Source organism: Peromyscus maniculatus, chromosome 7 (genome assembly GCF_049852395.1).
Source record: "Peromyscus maniculatus bairdii isolate BWxNUB_F1_BW_parent chromosome 7, HU_Pman_BW_mat_3.1, whole genome shotgun sequence".
Taxonomy (NCBI): domain Eukaryota; kingdom Metazoa; phylum Chordata; class Mammalia; order Rodentia; family Cricetidae; genus Peromyscus; species Peromyscus maniculatus.
In genome coordinates this window covers 45,328,810-45,349,473 of record NC_134858.1, presented here as the reverse complement: position 1 = coordinate 45,349,473, position 20,664 = coordinate 45,328,810, and the positions used below count along the sequence as shown (strand labels likewise).

The following is a 20,664-nucleotide window of genomic DNA, read 5'->3' as shown; positions in this document are numbered from 1 at the left end:
AGCAAATGGATTAAAAAAAAAAAAAGACCAATAGAATGAATGGATGATCCTCCAGAGAAGACATACAAATGGATCATAAACACATGAAAAGGTGCTCAAAATCACTAGTCATGAGGGAAACGTGTTTCAGTCCCACAATGAGATGGCCTCTCTTACCCATCAAGATGGCTGCTATGAAAAGAGCAGACGTTTGTGAGGATGTGATGTGGAGGCCCTTGTGCATTGTTGGTAAGAATGGAAAACAGTGCAGCCATTGGGGAAAATGGAGATTCCTTTAAAAATTAAAAGTAAAACGTCTTTATGATATTGCAAACTCTGCATTCCTATTCAGAAGAATTCAATGCAAGGTCTCAAAGAGGTGCTTGTGAGACAGGTATGGGGAACTTACCTTTCCCCGGTACTGACCGGGCAGGCGTTAAGCACTGTTAAAAGTCCTGTTAGTGTTCGTGGTACATTGTTTATGTATGGCAAACTCTTCTGTTGATGTTCATTTTCCTGTAATAACAGGAACATCGGAAGATGGGCAGTTTGAGTCTCCTATCTTGCCTTTGGTACCTTGAGCAAATGAATTGTCAGTCAAATGGTGGGACTACCACCATGACAGCACCAGATATCTGGAACACCGTGGATACCTTGAGAAAAGAACCTAGCAATCACAGCTGTTTGCCCCAGCTCTGGAAATCACTTATGTCAGACTTAGTATCGCTAACCTTTGAAACCTCGATGGTCTACAATCACTTCCAACTAGATCAGAAGGGAGCACTTTCCCTGGCTGGCTAAAAGGGAATGAGCATAAGTGGTGCTAAAAAGGCAAAGCTGTGATTGGTCAAAATATTAATCTCGATGACCGTGGCTGATTCTAAGAGACACGCTGTGATTGGTCTAAAACAAGCAGCTGCAGTTTGGCTGTGATACAAGCAGGCTGCTCGGGCTCTAAAGGAGTCAGCTGAGAGACTTTCTCTAGTGTTACCTTCCCTGGTGTCGTAGCATCAGGCTCGATAAAAGGCTCCTCTCGAAGTGATCTTTTCTCGCTCACTTTCAGTAGTGTGGGCACAGAGAGAAAGAAGTGGCAGAGATAGCGGAGTGACAGGGGTTAGCAGAGAGATTTGTGGGAGCTCAACTGGACAGCTAGCTGAAGAGGAAGCAGTTGAACCATTCAAGAGTAGGAAGAAGGGCCATGGAGAGCGCTTGGAAAGCTGAGACTGAAGATGAGCAAAAGGCTACAAGGAGCCAGGGAGGAGAGATTGCAGGCCACGGCCACTTGAAAGTTTTAAAAAGCCTTCAGGTCTTTAGGACTGAGGGTTTCAGACTTTAGGCTGAAACCTGTAGCACTGGCCAGTGTTAAGGCCTAAGGAATCCCTGTGTTCTAGACCCGCACATGACCTGTAACACTGGCTGCCACCTAGAGCAGAGGACTCCTGATACCTAGAGCTACTTGGAAGCTGTGATACTGCCTGAAGAACTCAACTTCCTACACCTACACTGAAGCTTTAACACTGTTAAATCTCAGGGTCCTGCCACCAAAGTCTGGAAAACATGCTTTAGCAGAGCAGTGGCTTTGGTGTGTCTAAGGATGGTATAAAAACCATTGATAGCTTTAGTCCTTTGTAGATGATAAACACGAGGGGATGACACAGACTGCTGCTCCCACCTGCCCGCTGTTGCTGTTCACTGTGGCCAAACACAAAGAAGCTGAGTGTTGCCTGAGAGAAGAACATGAAGAGCTCCTTGCCCACCCATCATTTCTGTCTACTCTGTATATATATATATATATATATATATATATATATATATATATATATATATATATATATGGATATGGATATTATTTTAACTATATAAAGATGTGTTTCATTTGTTTATGCTGCATTTGTATAATTATGTAAAGATGTGTTGCATTTGTTTCACCTTGCCTGCCTAAGGCACCAGATTGGTCCAATAAAAAGCTGAATGGCCATTAGCTAGGCAGGTGAGGGATAGGTGGGGCTGGTAGTCAGTGAGATTAAGTAGGAGGAGAAATTTAGGAAGAGAGGAGATGAAGGAGGAGAATGAAGGAGAATGGGTGGGACATACTTGGGGCCAGAAGCCAGGCAGCTGCTAGCCAAATATGAGACACAGGAAAGTAAGACAGACAGACAGACAGACAGAAAGAAAGGAAGAAAGAAAAATAAAAAGAAAGAAAGAAAGAGAAACAAGATAATTTCAGTTATAAGAGCTAGCAAGAAATAAGAGCTAAGATAAGTCCAAGCATTCAAAACTAATAAGTCTCCATGTCATGATTTGGGAGCTGATTGGTGGCTAAAAGAAAGCCTATTACATATCTGTATATCCATATATATGTGCAGAATATTATTCAGTCCTTAAAAAGGACAATGCATACATAGATGAACACTGATATTAAGCTCACCAAATACATACAGAAATATGTATTGTATGATTTCACACTTCTGAACTAGCTACAGTAATCAAAAATTATAGGATCAGGAAGTAAGAAGAAGGTATTACTAGGAGAGGTATACAGGAAGTAGGAAGAAGGTATTACTGGGGGGATACAGGAAGTAGGAAGAAGGTATTACTGGGGGAATACAGGAAGGAGGATGCTGTGGGATGTTCTGTATGTCCTGTGGGAGCCCGTTCTTGGGTTTCTCATGGCTTTACCCAGCAGGTCCACATAGAGGATGATTAGGACCATGGGCCTGAGTGCAGGTGTCTGAGAAGATCTGCACTTGGCTGTGCTGGGGGATGGTCTGTATGTCAAGTTGCTCTGATTGGTCAATAAATAAAACCTGATTGGCCATGGCTAGGCAGGAAGTATAGGTGGGACTAACAGAGAGGAGAAATAAAAGAACAGGAAGGCAGGAGTCACTGCCTGGAGCCACCACCAGGACAAGTAAGATTTAAGTACCGGTAAGCCACGAGCCACGTGGCAAGGTATAGATTTGTGGAAATGGATTAATTCAAGATATAAGAAAAGTTAGCAAGAAGCCTGCCACGGCCATACAGTTTGTAAGCAATATAAGTCTCTGTGTTTACTTGGTTGGGTCTGAGCGGCTGTGGGACTGGCAGGTGACAAAGATTTGTCCTGACTGTGGGCAAGGAAGGAAAACTCTAGCTACAGGAGGAAGAAGGTATTACTGGGGGGATACAGGAAGCAGGAAGAAGGTATTACTGGGGGGATACAGGAAGCAGGAAGAAGGTGTTCCTGGGAGGAGGTACAAATACTCTGTGGGTATAGAGCTTCAGCATTGTAAGAGGAGCAAGTTCTAGAGACTGCTGCTGCAATAACATAAACTTACTTAGTAGCACTCGACAGCAGTTAGAAATGGTTGAGATGACACATTTAATGTTGTATGTCTTACTATAATAATAAAGAATTAGTCTCAAATATGTTTTTTCTTTGTAGCAGATAAACCTACATGCAGAAATCGAATGTGTTGTTTGTCTAGCCCACTGAAATCAAGTGGCTTTAGTTGCTCCGTGACTGTTGACGACCTGACACTTTCACTCCTGTTAGCTTTGGGTAATTTAAGCCGAGGAGTTCCCTGATGATAAAGGAACGCAGACATTTGCATTCAGGCACACATCTCTGCTGGACACGCAGCTGCTGTAGTAGTAAAACAATCCCAGTGTCCCTTTCCATTCTACTCCACGGATCACAAAATGACTTACATGAAAATTCTTGTACAGTAGAACTTTCCAGTGACAGCTGAATGCAAAAAAGCCAGCAAGCGCTTCAAACTCTTCTACATGCTGCATAGGAACCAGGAATTCCTTCATGCACTGAATAGCAATCATTTCGACCATATGAAGCGCATATGTTCTAGTCCACACACTTTCATTCACTTTATATGCCACGGACGTTATGTTTGTATAACAGTATCATTTGATACCAGAATTTTATGGGAGTTCCTTCTGATGTAACATTAACGGTATGTGTCATTGCCTTTCTGTGGGCCAGTGGTTTGAGTTGTTGTATCTTTCCCCATCGTCACGAATGCAAGGTCAAATAATACTTGGGGAATTGCAGTCTTTTTTATTTTACTTGGTATATAAAATTCATCGTTTCATACTGGCAGACAATATCTTGTTCTTGCTCTGGAGAAAGGCAAATTGCTTTAGCAGAGCAGTGGCTGTTGTTTGTCTAACGATGATATAAAAACCGTTGATAGCTTTAGTCCTCTATAGATGATAAGACTCTTATACAGAGATATAGATCTGCCTCCCACCAGCCGAAAAAGGATGGCAAGTCCTGAATTAGCTCATCAGCAAGGAGACAGAGAAGTGTGTGCCGATGTGTGCTGATGCCTAACAGACATTGTCAGGCTTCTTTCCTGCCACATGTCTTAGCACGGGAGTTTTCTTTTGGCTTCCCTTTTCAGAAACATTTGTTGCTTGTGGCAGAAGAAGGGTTATATGAACCCCATGACTTGGGATTCCAGAGCAACAGAACTCTCTTGTCACGCATAAATATAGATAAAAGTCACAGGGAAAGACTGACTTTCCCAGTCTGGGTCACGTGTCCATGTTGGAACCAGGGACCACTGGCCAGGGGGATGGATTATTTTGATTATCAAGCCTAGACCATATGCACACCCTGTGGCCAGACTTAACTGCCAAAAGCAAAGGGAGGAATGTAGATGCAAAGTATTTTTCTTCTTCTGTACAAGCTACTGGGCAAAGTTTAACAAGAACAATACCCAAGGGGCAAGTAGATTAAGTGTCCAAGAAGATTTATTTGTTGGATTTGTGGTTGTTTTTGCACTTTTTTTTATTTTTCTTAGTTGCACAAAGCCACCACACTTAACATTTGATTTGAAAAGAGACTCTTTACAGTTAAAGTTAGAGTTGAATTAATGTTTCCAGCTGCTTTTACATACACAGCCCCCTCTTAAGCTTTTTGTTTGTTTACTATTAAGATTATATAATAGTCACTAATACAATGTAAATTTACACAGAAAAAATATTGTATAAAAATGTTTATGGAGACCACAATAGCCCAGTATACCAGTAGTCAAGATTAGTAAACAAAACAGACATTGTGGTTCATATGCCACCTTTAGAAAGCAATTTTATGGAGAATATAGAGAAACCAAGAATATTATATTTAAACTTATAGAAAATGTTCAAGTGTTTTTGTTTGAGAGCAACGGGACATCTCCCATAGCCAGTCAGCAACTGCAGGTCATACTTTGTCTTTTTCCCAGAAGGGCATTTTCAGAGTTAGCCTCCCTCAAGTGCTTGAATACTCATGATCTGATAAGCTAGTATTACGTTAATTGATTTTTAAGTTAGTGTGCAAAATAATGGATTTATATATGCCATTTTCACACATATATAGCATAGTACCTTGCTCATATCCTCAGCATACTCATCCTTCTCTCCCCAAAGTCCTCTCCCTCCCTTTCATGTATTCCTTCTCTGTCTGTCTGTCTGTCTGTCTGTCTGTCTCTCTCTCTCTCTCTCTCTCACACACACACACACACACACAATTCTACAGATGAGAAAAATGTGATATTTGTCTTCCTGAGTATGTATGCTTAATTGGCCAAGAAGATGTTAAGATATATAGACACACCTAGACCGAACTTCTGACCAACTGAATGAGTTTTTCTGGATGGTGCATGGGAATCTGTACTTCTCACTCTTCTAACTCATACATCCTGGCACTTGCAATGGGAGAAACTTAAAAATCAACATCTAAAGAATTTCCTTTCTTCTTAACTTCAGGTCAGACAGTTAACTTATACAGGCACACTTGCCCCACCCATCTGCCCCCTGCTACTCATCTTAATCTCCCATTTGAGTGAGTCCTCACCATCTGATGCCCCAGAAAGGGCATTAGAAGTGCCAGTCAAGACAGAGAGTTCAAAATCCAAGCTTTATCAACAGCCTTATTACTTGCTCTCCCGTGTCTACTTTTGATAACTTGGATCTAAACTTGGTCTTTATATCCTTTCTACTACATTTCATAGAAAAAGCTACCCGAAGAAGAGAGGAGACATGATGTATGTGGATGTATATTCTGAACCCTTAACTCTGTTGTAATTAGCCAGACCTTAGGAATAAGACCTATTGTGTCCTCTTTGCAAGGGGAGATCTGGGAAAAGAGACTTCTGTACCACTTTGCAAATATTTGCTGGAAGTATGCAGAGAAATCAAGGTAAGGACAACGTGGTGCCTTTCTGACTGCACCCCAAAGTTCAGCTCTGCCCCCAAGATGTGTTCCCTGCTGGGCCACGCAAAATCTCTGTGGTCAAAAAGTCCTGCCCAAGCCAGGTGGCGGTGGTGCATGCCTTTAATCCCAGCACTTGGGAGGCAGAGGCAGGCGGATCTCTGTGAGTTCGAGACCAACCTGGGCTACCAAGTGAGTTCCAGGAAAGGCGCAAAGCTACACAGAGAAACCCTGTTTCGAAAAACCAAAAAAAAAAAAAAAAGTCCTGCCAAATCTGAAGGCAGTTTGGTGTCAGGCTACTGCCTCTCGATTATGTGTCCTAAGGCATATGCTGATGGTGTTTCAGTATTCCATAGTGTGTGGGTTACTCTTCCTATTGTTTGACCAATACCCAACAAGAAGCAACCGCATGGAGGGAGTATTGATTTTGCCTCATAATTTGAGGGATGTAGTCCATCATGGCAGGGAGGCATGAGGACCCGGAAGAAGGAGGACCAGCTTCTGTCTCTGGCCATAGGTGACTCCTTGCTCACATTTTGACAGATTTGACAGAAAGAAGAGAACAAAGAATGCCAGTGTCCAGCTGGCTTTCCTGTTCAGTCCTGGCCCTGGCCCCTGGTGACACTTAAAGTCAGGATGAATTCTTCCCCTCTCCATTAATCTCTGAAAACGTTGCTTTAAAAGCTTTTTTAATTATTTATTTAAAAATATTTCTTTTGTGTTTATGTGTGGGGTAGGGGTATGTGTGATATGGTGTGTGTGTGAACTCTTAGGACTATTTGCTTGAGTTGGTTCTCTCCTTCCACTACATGGGTTCTGAGGACTAAAGTCAGGTCCTCATGTTTGGCAGTAAGTACCTTTATCTACTGATTCATCTTGCAGGGCCTGAAAACATTCTTACAGACACACCCAAAGCACACTTTCACTAATACCCTGAATATATTAATCCAATCAAGATGACCATCAAAATTAACCATCTCGAATATTTTAAACCATTAGATTGAAGTGTTCCACCAATTAATCAGCAGAACGCCTTCACTAATAAAATGTGGACTCAACAGCTTCTCTTGTTGCTGTTCTTCATCTTTTGGTGCTCATTGACACTGGAAGTCAGATAACTAATGGCTACTGGCCGGATCTAGGCTGTTAGCATGTTCTTAAAAAGACAGAGACAAAAATAAATTTAGAACCCCTTTTAAAATGTCATAAAAATGAAACAAAGCAAAGAATATTACTGGTAAGTTCCAGAAGATTCACCTGCTGCCCTCTCATAGGCACCATTTCTGACTGTTGGTTTGAAGGACCCTAGCCCTTCAGGCTTACACCTCCAAGCCTCAAGAAAAGAGAAACTTCAAGCACCAGGAAATGAGAAACTAAAAATCTAGTTCCAAGGGCAACCTGACTTAGCCATTGTTCAATCTCCCCTGCAACCATATAACAATGTAAAAAGATTTCTGTTAAGAGATGTGCTCAACTGTGACTTGGATAGTTGCAGGTATTCCAGGAAGGACCACCGTGACCTGTATGTAAACTCCACTCTTGCCTTGATACCCCCCCTTGAGGTTTCAGGAAGAATGTACCTGTTGACGTGACTGTACCCCCCCCTGTGATCACTCTGTAACCAGACCATGATCTTATGAAACGAAATTGTATGGGAATTGTAATCTTGTGGGTTTTTCCTTTATAAGCCCTTATGGGGCTCCAGTAAGATGCAGCTCTTGCTCTTAGGAGCAGAGTTTGCCCTTCTATATAGAAGCTTTAATAATAAAATCCTCATGCTATTGCATCAACTGGACTGGAGTCTGGGTTCTTGGGGCACCCACTTGAGACCCTAAATTTTGGGGTCTAACAGGTTCAGAACTCTTTGAGGCCGGTGAGTGCGGGTGCTACCAGGTTGGTTCTCCTTTTTTAGGAGGATGACTCTTCTCTAACTCATTTTGGCTTTACCATGAAGATCAGCTACAGAGTTACCCCAAGCCCACTTATATAGCCACCATCCATCTCCCAGGTTAATGTCCCATAGCCAACTTTGAAGACATCAAAGACCCTTTTTGTCTTCTGCCAATTTCTGTGGAAATTCTCTTTATGTCTAACTTCAAGATGAAAACCTGAATGTGGACTCAGGAAGTTATGCATGTGATCAGATCTGATGCTGGCCGGTTCCTACACACCATTGTCCCAGCTAATAGTTTTGAGGCATCTGCCATGGGGGAAAGGGTATTATCATCAACTGGTTAAGCCCTCCTCAACTGAAATTCAATCTTTGCTGCTCAATGAGTTTGAGGTCCACCAGTCACTTGACTATCATAAATTTGTTTTCTCATTTGTAACTCTAAAGACAATGCCGCATGCCTTTGAGGCACAAAGGGTTGGAAACAATAAACCTAGGTATAAGTTTATAATATAGGCCCTAGAGGGCACTTTTCTTGCGTTCTCTGCCCTGGTACTGTACCAGTGTGTGTGTAGGAAACTTTATCTTAAAGTTTTTTTCTTACTTTAATTAATTAAGCATGTATGCATTAGTCAGGACTGCAGGTGTTTTCTGTAGACTTTCTCCTGGATCTGTGGAGGAGAGTGGGGGTCAACATAAGCATTTGATCTCAGGAATAATTTCAGATCTGAGCAAGTTGGCTAGGGACTTACAAACAAGACAAAACTGGGAGAAGATGGAACTAGATAGGCTGATCTGAAGATAAAGTTTGTCCACAGAGAACATGTTCATTAGATAGTTTCAGGAATACATTTTATGGTTGTTTTTCTCTGTATATAAAAATCATGGCTGGAAGCCAGTGGGATAGTTCAGTGGTTACACGTGCCTACCACTAAGCCTGGGAACCTCAGTTTGATTCCTCAGAACTCACATGGTAAAAGGAATGAAGTGATTTCCCAAAGTTGTTCTCTGACCAATACACACACACACACACACACACACACACACACACACACACACACGTAAATAAATGTGATTCCCCCCCCCTTAATTGGTAAAATACCTGGCTCAATTGTTTTGACTATCAGAGCCATTTGGTAAGTAATGGCTGGATGGATAAATGGATATCAGATACATCAGTCAATAAATTAACACAACCATGAGCATCATAGTGTTAAGAGACTGGGCTCTGAACATCATGGGATGAATCCCAGCTTTGTCTCTTAACAGTTTTGTATCCTTGAGCAATTTTGTAACTTTTTTTTTCTTTTGGTTTTTTGAGACAGGGTTTCTCTGTGTAACAGCTCTGGCTCTCCTGGAACTCACAGAGATCCACTGGCCTCTGCCTCCCAAGTGCTGGGATTAAAGGCATGAGGTACCACAGCTCAGCTTGTGCTGGCAAAATTTTGTAACTTCTACATCATCTGAAGAATGGATAGTACCTGCCTCTTAGGATAAAGTTAAACTATCTAGTCAAATAAGCTGGCAAAAGACAAGCACTCTGTAATACAAGCTATCATTGTCTTTGTCACAAAAGTCTAATATCAGAGACTCAATGATGTCTAACACGTGTCACATTTTAATGCTATCTATTAATCCAATCATCATTTCAAGAAAAGAAATCTTACAACAACATAAAAGTATCATTCTACATTTAAGAATGCCTAGCTTTAACATATCAGATGCAGCACAGTGAACTATTTCTATTCTTTAGTTAATTAAAGTTATAAATTAACATTGTGGTGGTTTGGGTGAAAATGCTCCTGTTAGGAATCTTTTTCTGTCCCTCCAGTCAGCTCATAAATAATGACATGGAGACTTCTTATTAATTGTGAAAGCTGGGGCTATAGCTGAGGCTTGTGCCTAACTAGCTCTTATAACCGAAATGAACCCTTTTATGTTATCTGTGTTTCATCATGTGTCTTTTTACCTTTCTTTCATTCTGTATGTCCTACTCTCTCTGTGTCTGCCATACCTCCTGCCTAACTTTTGACCATTCAGCTCTTTATTAAACTAATCAGAGCAATATATCTTCACACTGTGTACAAATACCCCAGAACATGCCCCCATAGGCTCATATATTTGAATATTTGGTTCTCAGTTGATGGAACTGTTTGGTAAGGATTAGGAGGTGTGGCCTTACTAGAGGAGGTATGCCACTGGGGGGAGGCTTTGAGGTTTCAAAAGCCCAGGCCATTCCCACCCAACTTTCTTGATATCTGCCTCATGCCTGTGGATTGGTTTTAAGTGCTCAGCTACTGCTCCAGTGCCATGCCAGCCTGCCTGCTGTCATGCTCTCCACCATAATGATCATGGAGTCTACTATTCTGGAACTGTAAGCCTCCAAGTTAAATGCTTTCTTTTATAAGTTGCTTTGGTCGTGGTGTTTTGCATTGGCAATAGAAAAGTAACCAAGAAAGCATACACAGTCACAGATTCATTATGGCATTTACACACACACACACACACACACACACACACACACACACACACACACACACCATTCTCATTTGTTTTTTCTTCCCATTGCTGTCCCAGGACCCACTGCCACCTCTGGCTTACTCTCCAACTTTCCCAAGATGCTTCTGAAACTTCTGCTTTCTTATTATGTACTCCGTTACACTCCCTTTTGCCACACTTAAAAGTTCTTTCTCTCCCATGACCTCCTTTCTCATTTCATGACCTCAGATAAGTAAATAGACACACATGCAATTTTAAAATATAGTTCTTTATTTGTGAGAAAAACAGAATGCCCTTGTGATTCTGATTCTGGCTTATTTTTGCTTAACACAAGCTTCCCCTTTTCTATATGCCAAAAATAAACTTGCTGAGAAAGAAATTGGTGTGTTGGGGGGAATCCCATTCACAAGAGCAAAAGTAATACCTTGGAATAAATCTAACCAAGGAGGCAAAAGACGTTCACAATGGAAACTTTAAGATGCTGAAGGAAGAATTAAAGAAAACACTAGAAGATTGAAAGCCCTCCCAAGCTTATGAATTGACAGGATTAATGTGGAAAAATAGCTATAGTACCAAACAATATCTGACTACATAATTTTGTGCTTGTCTTGAATGCCCTTGTGTTCCCAGTAAATTCAAAAGATAACCCCGCTGAATGTAACTATCTTGGTTCATAGCTATTTCCTTTTGTCTTATTTCAGCAACTGAGATATGCTTTCCTGGTTTTTAGGTTAAAGACCAGTGAGCTGATGCAATCCTGAAGGTTTTACCCATGCAGGTAGGTTGACGTTTCTCCTCCTTCAGTGTTTAATGTTATTTCACAGCTTTGTGTTTTGACATCTTTATTGTGTCACAGGGAAGTTCTTTTCCAGTGAGTCTCATTTGGATCTCTAAATGTCTCTTGTGTTTGTCTCTTCCTACATTTTGCACTTTTTCTGTTATAGTTTTATTGAACAGATTCTCTCTATGCCTTTAGTACTTATCATGTGTGTGTGTGTGTGTGTGTGTGTGTGTGTGTGTGTGTGTACGTATATCCCCTTTCTTCTATCTCATGGATTCTTAGGCTTGGTCTCTTGATTGTATCCCAGAATTCCTGGAAATTGCAATCTTGCTCTTTTTTTTTTCCTTCTTGATGTTCAAATTTAGTATTCCATCAGTCATTTTTTTCTATCCCAAATATTCTTTCTTCTGCTTGGTCAATTTTTTTCTGGTAACAATTTAAGTGGTTTTTAAAAATTCATTTGGTTTTTTTCATATAAGCATTTCTATTTTTCTGTCCAAAAAATATCTCAATTTCATTTCTGACTTTTTTTTCATTGCTGACTTTTTCATCAATATTGCTGGTTGTCTCATCTATTGTGTTGACATTTTTCTTTATGGTAATGACTTTCTTCTTGGGTCTGAGTTGAATCCGTCCACTTATTTGTATGCTGTTTGAGACCACTGAGGATTTTTCCTAGAAAAGTTTAAAAATCTCCATCTGGTGTTTTACCTATTTTGGCATCTATCAGTTCAGTACTTGAGCAGTGACCTCTTAGAGAAGTTTTCTATAGCCACTCATTGTCATGTTTCTTACATGTCTGTGTTGTGATCTGCTCATCTGTTGGTTTGGCCATCTTTTCCAACTGCGTGTGTGTGTGTGTGTGTGTGTGTGTGTGTGTGTGTGTGTGTGTGTGTGTGTCTTATTGAGCAACCCAGAAGGCTTATTTCTCAATGCCGTTTGAGGAGAAAACAAACTCCTACCACAGTAGCCATGCCATAAATACACTCAACGTCATTCACAGTTCACTAACACATCGCCAGTAACTGTGGAACCCAAATGGTGAAGCTGCTGCAGAAGATACTGTGAAGTTACATTATTTTGGGCCAGTGTGGAAATCATAAATGCACCAGATGAAGTGCTGGGTAGTGAAAGGGGAGACACAGAGCAGAAGGGGGTTTAAATAAAGGAAGGAGAGAGAAGAAGAGTGGGGGAGAAGGATGTGGGGAGGAAAACAAAAGAGCAGAACGTTAGAAAACAAGGCCTTTCCAATCAAGAAAAAAGTTCAAATACAGACTCAGATAAATAACAGGAAGAGGATGAAAAGGAAAACCACAAGTACTTAAAAAATAAGGTAAAGTCAAAACACTACTCTTTGTAAAGGAAGGAGGGGAGGAAATGGGGGAGCAAAGACAAGCTGACAGTATTACCCAATAATGAAAAAAAATGTGTATCATAATTAGATGAATGCATAAAGAAGACTAACCAAGAAAAACACAGATATTACAAGAGTACAAAAACATGAAAATACTGCTTCAAGTGTCATAGAGAAGGTCTGAGTAACAGTGATGGACACAGTGAGATGCTGGAGCTGCTTCTGAGTCCTTGAAAGTTGGAGACGTACAGTGAACTTGTGGGCACTTGCTCGTCCCACGGTTCCTGCTGTTGCTGAGTCTGCCCTGGACACTGTCTGTCAGAGCGCTCTCTTCTTCTTCAGTTTTCCTTTGCCATGCAGGGGTCTCTACCAGCCACACTTTACCCTTTGGGAACTGGGCACACTCTTTCACTCTCACTCTCTTCAGACTCCCCGGATTAGGTACCTTGGGGTGGTTCATGTTTATCTTCGATATCCCCCACGTGCGTCAGGAATGTGGGAAGCCACAGCAGCACTGGGTCAGCCCAGGTGTCTGCACTTTCAAGACCTCCTGAGCGTCAATCATCCTGTTGGAAGGGTGCCGGCCTCTGTGTTTCACGTACATCCCTGGACCTTCACAAAAGATGGACAGACGGCTCCACATGGTAATCTACCTGTTGGTCTCGGGGTCAGAGCTATCCAATGCTAAGTGATTCTTGTTCGATGAGGCCTGCCCCAAGTCTCTTCCCCTGGGTACTTCCCAGCTTGAGCAGAGCCTCCCACTCTGTGTCCTTTTGGGCCATCAGTATTTAGTCCTTCTGTTTTCACAACTGCTTGTTTAGGCCTTTTCTCACCCAAGGGCTGTGGCAGAACCAACTGAGGCTCCCTGGCCTGTGGTCATTCCCTGATCTTACATCCCCAGGGTAGCTCAGTGTGTGTGTGTGTGTGTGTGTGTGTGTGTGTGTGTGTGTGTGTGTGTGTGTGTGTGTGTGAATATGTGTGTTGTTAATGTGTGTGTGTATGTGTGTATATCAATATGTATATATGTCTATGTTAATGTGTGTGTTATGTGCACATGCAGAGGCACAGGTTGACTTCGTTTATCGTTCTCTGTTCTCTTACTGAACCTGAGGCTCTTTGTTTGGGCTAGATTGGCCTCTGGTCCACTATCGCACTCAGGAAGAGGTGAACACTTTTATTCTTCTGCACTTCCGCGCTCATCAGATTGAAGGAGCAAAGACTGAAGTGAAATCGAATTCAACCTGAATTACAGCGAGAAATGAAGATTCTAAATGCCCATGATCTGCTCCTGGAGTGTTCTCTGCCTCGTAGCCATCCATGTTCAGCCAGTGCTCATCCGTGTAACTGAATCTCATGCTTAGATTTCTGTATCTTCTGTAAGATGAATGAGAGGTAATAGAATGGAATTGAGTGCTCAGTGTATGTGTGATGATTGGGATCAGGTTGACTTCTTCTGGAGATGGTAGTGAGGAGTAGTGATGGCCCTTCAGCCTTTGCTTTTCTCTGGTGACTGAAGTGAGAAGCACTCTCACAGAGCTACCAGCCTTCGCCCCACCCTTAAACACTAGCTTATTCTGACACTTCGATAAGTGTTTTACCAGTGTCAACTTTATGATGGACCGTTTGACATCAAACCCTGCAATTAAGCTTTGCTTTTTACAGTTAAATAACAAGGGTTCGGTTTGGCTTTGGTTTGCTGCTTTATTGTTTTTTAGCTAGTCCACAGCAATGAGCAACTGCCACCCTCATCCACCTAATGTTGACTGACTGTGGGTTTTGGCGTGGAGAGATATTGTGTTGCTTTTCCTGGGACAGGAACAAATGTTTGTTCACTCCAGATAGGGCACCAATGACACAGCAAACAAAGGGTTCCACCCAAGTTGAGTTTGGTGAGCCAATGAGTTTATTGGATTTTCTTATGGGATCCTGGATGAGGGGTCACTTACAGGAGCCCGATGAAGGGTTACAGGAGTCTATGTGACCCCCCAAAAGCTGCATCATCAAAAACCCCCACTCCACAGTGGTAATAGTCTCCTGAAAGCTACATAAATGCAGTCCCCTTCAGTTAACCTCTACTTGCTATATATTCAAACACCTCCTGAGCTGGGGGAAGCTGCGGGAGGGAGGGAGTGGTTGGGGTCCCCGGTGAGGGTCTAATGACTCTCCCTCTCTCCCCCTTCTGAGAGAACATCCACAGGTCTGATCTTGTGAAGGTCTCATGGATGTAACCACACATGCCCCGTGAGGATGGTTCTAGCCACATTATGCCTGGAGGGCAGCGGTCCACACAGGAGAATTGCTTTTTCTATTAGCAAAATGTTGGAGAATATAAATTTTCACTAGAAGCAGATGATCCTTTTTTAAAGAAATAATAAAAAATACAAATGAAGGCAAAGACTGCCATTTCATAAAATCAATGAATTTAGCCTTCCTTCCTGCCTTCCTTCCTCCCTCTCCCTCCCTCCCTCCCTTCCTCCCTCCCTCCCTCCCTCCTTCCCTCCCTCTCTTTCTTTCTTTCCTTCCTCCCTCCCTTCGTCCTCCTCTCTTTTCTTCATCCTCCTTTCCTCCATTCTTCCCCTCAGTTTGTTTTTCCTTCCTTCTCTTTAAGAGCTATGGAACAATTCTGAGAGTCCAAACCCAGCCTGCACCCCTCTCCTAAGTTGTGTGCACATTGTAAAAATGGTCCCGAGGCTGTTGGATGCTTGCTTTTGATTTCCTTATTCTCTCCCCATTCCTGCAGTGTCTAGTTGACATTTATTGCAGCTTTTTCCGCCTTCCCTGCCCGTAATATCATAAACATTTCTTTTTTCCCCTGCAAGGCAGCACTTAGTTTACCTCCGTCCTGATTGTTTTCAGGCTTTCAGTAGGCTGTGGGTGCTTTTATACACAACGCTTAATCCTCTTTTATGAAGGGAGACGATGGGTTAAGAACCAGTGGACTCCCTTAAAATTGAGACTCCTAAAAGCCACCGAGCAGCAGCGGCAGCAGCAGCTGTTACCACTGCCACTCCCTTATTTATCATTTCAGACAGCTAGTGTTGACCTTTTATGGTCTGAATGTTTGTGTCCCTCCAAGCTTGGCAAGTTGAACCCTAATCTGAAGGTGACAATATTATGTGTTGCCTTTGGGGACGTGGTTGGTCATGACATCAGGGTTCAGGAAGGGGATCTGTGTCCTTAAGAAAGGAGTGGTCCCCAGCTCCATCTTGTCACTGTGCACCTTCATCCAAAATGTTGAAGCAGAGTCTTACAGCCTTCAGATTTGATTTCATGTGAGGACCTAGAGAGGATGGCCATATATGAGTCAGAAAGAAGGCTTTCAGCAGGCATCAACCTGACCTTGACTCTGGAGTGCCCAGCCTCTAGACTCATGTGAATCACCTAGCCTAAGGTTCTGTGCTAGGAGCCTGACTGGACAGAGACATGTATGTGGCTGTAAACATTACCAGTGTGACCAACCATCCTCTTTTTTCTCTTTAATTGCTTCTTTGGAAGAGGAAACTTTGCTAATGGAGGTAAACTCTTCTAACAGCAATGTTGCAGTCAACAAACATGGAAAGAATGAGAAAAAGCACAGTATATGTCTTAACTCCTTAACTCAAACTTGTCAATCCAACGTAATCATCATTATTAGATGGTAAAGTAATTACGAATTCCACGGGGTGCTATTAACAACAGATTACTTCCTAGCCATGAGAGGAGAGGGTATCTACATAACAGGGAAGTCAGGCTGCTGCCACCTATTGATAGATCCACTTGGCATCTCTGAAATGGGTCCATCTTGCTACTGTGTGTCTTCTGGAGTGAAGTACACTTATCCAAAATTTTGAACTGGAACCTGACAGCTTTCAGATTTAATTTGTTTTACAGGAAACTTAGAAGGTAAAGGAAAACATTACATAATACTATGATAAAGGAATAAGAAAAACCCAGGATGTGGGATATTCTGAAGAACAACTCCCTCGCATGAGGAAACCTCTGGAGGTGGGGGGTATACTATAATCATAACTGTGGTGGTGGGTCATTCATAGTGTTGACTTATGCCCCAATTTATCCACTTGTACATATCAAGTATGGACAGGTTTGTATATATAAATTATAATTCAATAAAGCTGTTAAAACAGATACTTGAGATATTATATCCAGTTACTGGAATAAGGCCTGCTATGTACTTGAAAAAGATGTTGTGGAGAAAGTTGGAAAAAGCTGAATATTATAAATAAATAAATAAATAAATAAATAAATAAATAAATAAATAAATAAATAAATCTGTGTGTGTGTGGTATCATATACAATTCTTTTATGCTATATTTTGATCACGTTTTCTCCTCCTCCAATTTCTCCTAGATCCTCCCCACCTCTCTGTCCACCTAATTTTATGTTCTCTCTCTCAAATCAAATAAACAACAACAACAAAACCCGTATCTTAAGCACCCTTGAGTGTGTTAGTCAGGAACTGTCCATCTAGCATTGCATCTGATCTTAAACAAAATTTGCTTGTGATTGTCCCCAGTGGGTGCCTGTGAGTGCAGCTGTTTTCCGTAGGTCCCTCTGCCTCCCCACCCTGGTCTTTTGGTTAATGATTACTGACAAGCAATGGTTTGCAAAGCAATTTGGAGGAGTACTGCTGTGGCTTCCATGGCTTTATTGTATCCTTTGAGTAATATTGTCTTCTGAAATCCTTCCTTCCTGGTGCTCTGAAAGCTGACGGCCCTCAGGGTGCCATGACAGTGGTAGATGTCATGGAGAAGCCGAGAGTGTAATGTCTCTACAGCTCTCTGATGTTTTATTGTATTTTAATGGAGCAGCACACTTCTTGAACCCATGAGTCACAGAAGTATAGTGTGTGCACTAACTGTATTTGAGATCCAGCTCAGACAGCTAGACTTCCTTATTGCATTCAAGGCAGTCATGAAATTGCAGAATTTAGAGTTAGAATGGGTAGCAAAGAAAGTCACCTACTTTAATTTGGTAATATTGATACTATTGGTATCATTGGTAGCCATGGTTTTCAAACTTTAGCATGCTTTATAATCATATAGAGAGCTTTCTAACAAGTGTGTCACAGTGCATCACCCCAGGATCCATTTTTAGACCCGACATAAGATGTTGAAAGCTTGAATCACATCCCATCACCTTCATTCAACAGGGATATGATTTCCCTATTTGTTCCTTATCCTGCTAATCCCAAACCTAGCACACCACACAGCTGTTGACCATTATAAAACAAACCTCAGCATCATGGTCATGTTAACAGGTTCTCCAATCACAAATGTTTTATTTAAGCAACAAACTCACACCCTTAGCAGGAAACCCAAAAGATAACCCTGTTCAGACCTTAAAGCCATTATTCCATATGCTCCCTCCCACCCCCCACCCTCCCCGCCCCCATCATGTCCCATTGTCTGATGGAGCTTCCTGTTGCCTCTGTGCTTTCTGGAAGTCTCCTGCCAGCACCCAGGCCCTCTCTGTGACCTGTGAGTAAGTCAGTTGCATGAATTCTTTATTCAAGCCCTCCTTGGGTCCTACCTGATACTCACAGGCACTTCTTCCTGCCCCAACAGGCTCTCCAAATGAGTCCATATCTTGGCTTATGGTCACTCTGGACAGAGAGACCTCAAGATCAGATTAGAAAGAAACTAACAATAAAAATTACAACCTAGTGTTCCTTGCAAGGTAGGTCCACTGACAGCAAATCCCTAGCTGCTTTTATCTGAAAATGCTTTACCTCCACTGACAGACGTTTTAGCTGTGTATAGAATTGTATTCACAGATACCTCTTGGAAGAAATAGATTTTTTTTTTAAAAAAAGAACATTTTCAAAGATCCTCAGATACTGCTTGCTATTCTATTTTCCAGCTCCCATATTTAAAGAAGTTGGTTGGCATTTGAATCATTGCTCACTTGCTACATCCTTTATCTTTTCTGACTGCTTCCAACACCTTCTCATTTTCAGCAGGCACTATCATATGCACAAGAAGTTTACTTTAAGTATATCCTCTCCAAGTCTCTGTAAAATCTCCAAAATCTATTCATGTAGGACTTTCTATATGTCTAGGATATTTATGTTATTTATTTATTTTTAACATCTGCATGCACACCTGTCTCTGTGTGGGGGTTAGTACATGCGCCATGGGGTGCTCATGGAAGCCAGAAGGGAGTGTGGGGTCCTTTGGAGCTGAAGTTGTCTGATGTGGGTGTTAGGAGCTGAAGTGTGGTCCTCTGCAAGACACTTCATGCTCTTAACCACTGAGCCATCTCAATAAGCTTGCTTTTTATGATTTTTCCTCTCTTCTTTCTACTCCTTTTCTGGGGCTCCTTTTTTTATTACCAGTTTTATTGATTTCTATCAGTTTATATTCAAGTTAAAATAAAAATCTCCATTATCTTTATTCTAACATTGCCCTTGAGGCCCACTGAACAGGAGGGAAATGATGCCTGGCATTAGAAACCTAGGCAGCTTTCTGAGGCTAGCAAGGGCATGGATCTTAGAAGAGAACCTACTGCTATCACTTTGCTAGACCAGCACAAGACCCAACTAAGTTCTGAATTTCATCCTTATACCCACAGACAACTGTAGCTATCCCATCCAAAAAGCTTCTCTTTATAGCAAATGGAGCCCTGGGCAGGGAACCACATCTGGACACAACGCAGAGATCAACATGTCTTGTGGAGCCCAACCCTAGCAGAGACATCCACACCACAGCTCCCGAATCTGTGGCTCAGGGAAGACAGAGAAAGAGGAAGCAGAAAGATTGTAAGAACCAGAGGACCAGGAAGTCTGCCGTCCAACAGTCTCTCCTAGAAATGTGTGTATAAACAAGACCAGAAGAATGGCTGTATCGACAGACATATTAATATGGAAGGGGAAAATCTCGTGGGGTCTCACTCCTAGAAAAAGAACTGTAGGCAACTAATGACTGCTGAGAGGAGAATTAGCTTCTCCTAGGGATGAGCCTTCTGACTGGCTTTCCAGTACAAAGTGGTCAGCCCTAAACTGTACACACACACACACACACACACACACACACACACACACACACCAGAAACAGAACCAGCAAGTTGAATTTATATACTGTGTGCCTCTCTTTTCTTCATCACTCTCCATGTTTGTTTTTTTGAGATAGGGTCCCAAATATATGTAACAATAATAATCAAAGAGAAAGAGGCTATAAATTTGAGAATGGAGGACACATTGTATAGATTAAAGAGAGGGGACAGAGGAGCTCTGGAAAGAGGAGAGGGTGGGGTAGAAATCGTGTGATTATACCTTAATTAAAAATATTAAAAATTACTAATACCTTTATAATAAAACTGTCATGTCATATAAAGAACAAAACAAAGTAAGACATTTAGTGTGTGTGTGTGTATGTGTGTGTGTGTGTGTGTGTGTGTGTGTCCAAACCATGGCACATGTGTAGCAGTCAGAGGACAACGTGTAGGAATCAGTTCGCCCCTTCCACCATGTAGGCTCTAGGGCTTGAACTCAGGCAGTCTGGCTTGGTGGCCAACACCTTTCCCTGCTGAGTCATCTCAGTGGCACCTGTGTCCAGTAGCCTTTTTTATTTCTTAAAGAAACTAAGCTCTAAATTTTCTATTTAAAACTCACTTTCTATTTCTGTGCTGGTGTTTCCTATTTTATGTACTATAAGCATATTTTTTTCTTTATGTAATTTGGAACAATTTGATGTCTACTCATTTCTGCCTCCACTGAACATCTTTCTTTCCTCAGGAATGGATCACTATTTCCTGTTTCTAAAAACAAAAAGAGAAATAAAAACAAACAATCCTCTTAAAACATTCTGGGAGCTATGGATAGATATGGGTGAAGTATACATGTGCAGTTAGTAGAGAACCGCAAGGATTGATGCTCAACTAGCCGATGGGGAAGTGGAAGTTAAGACAGCGCTGACACACCTCTGCACACAGAATAGCTGAAACTGACAAGGGGAGCTTGAGAAAGAGGA

At 41.8% G+C, this 20,664-nt stretch overlaps 1 protein-coding gene across 1 annotated transcript in view; it reads right to left on the bottom strand.

The window, feature by feature from the left end:
* LOC107401539 (NXPE family member 4) overlaps nt 1-20,664 on the bottom strand; it is a 232,061-nt gene that overhangs the window by 84,525 nt on the left and 126,872 nt on the right. The window lies entirely within an intron of this gene.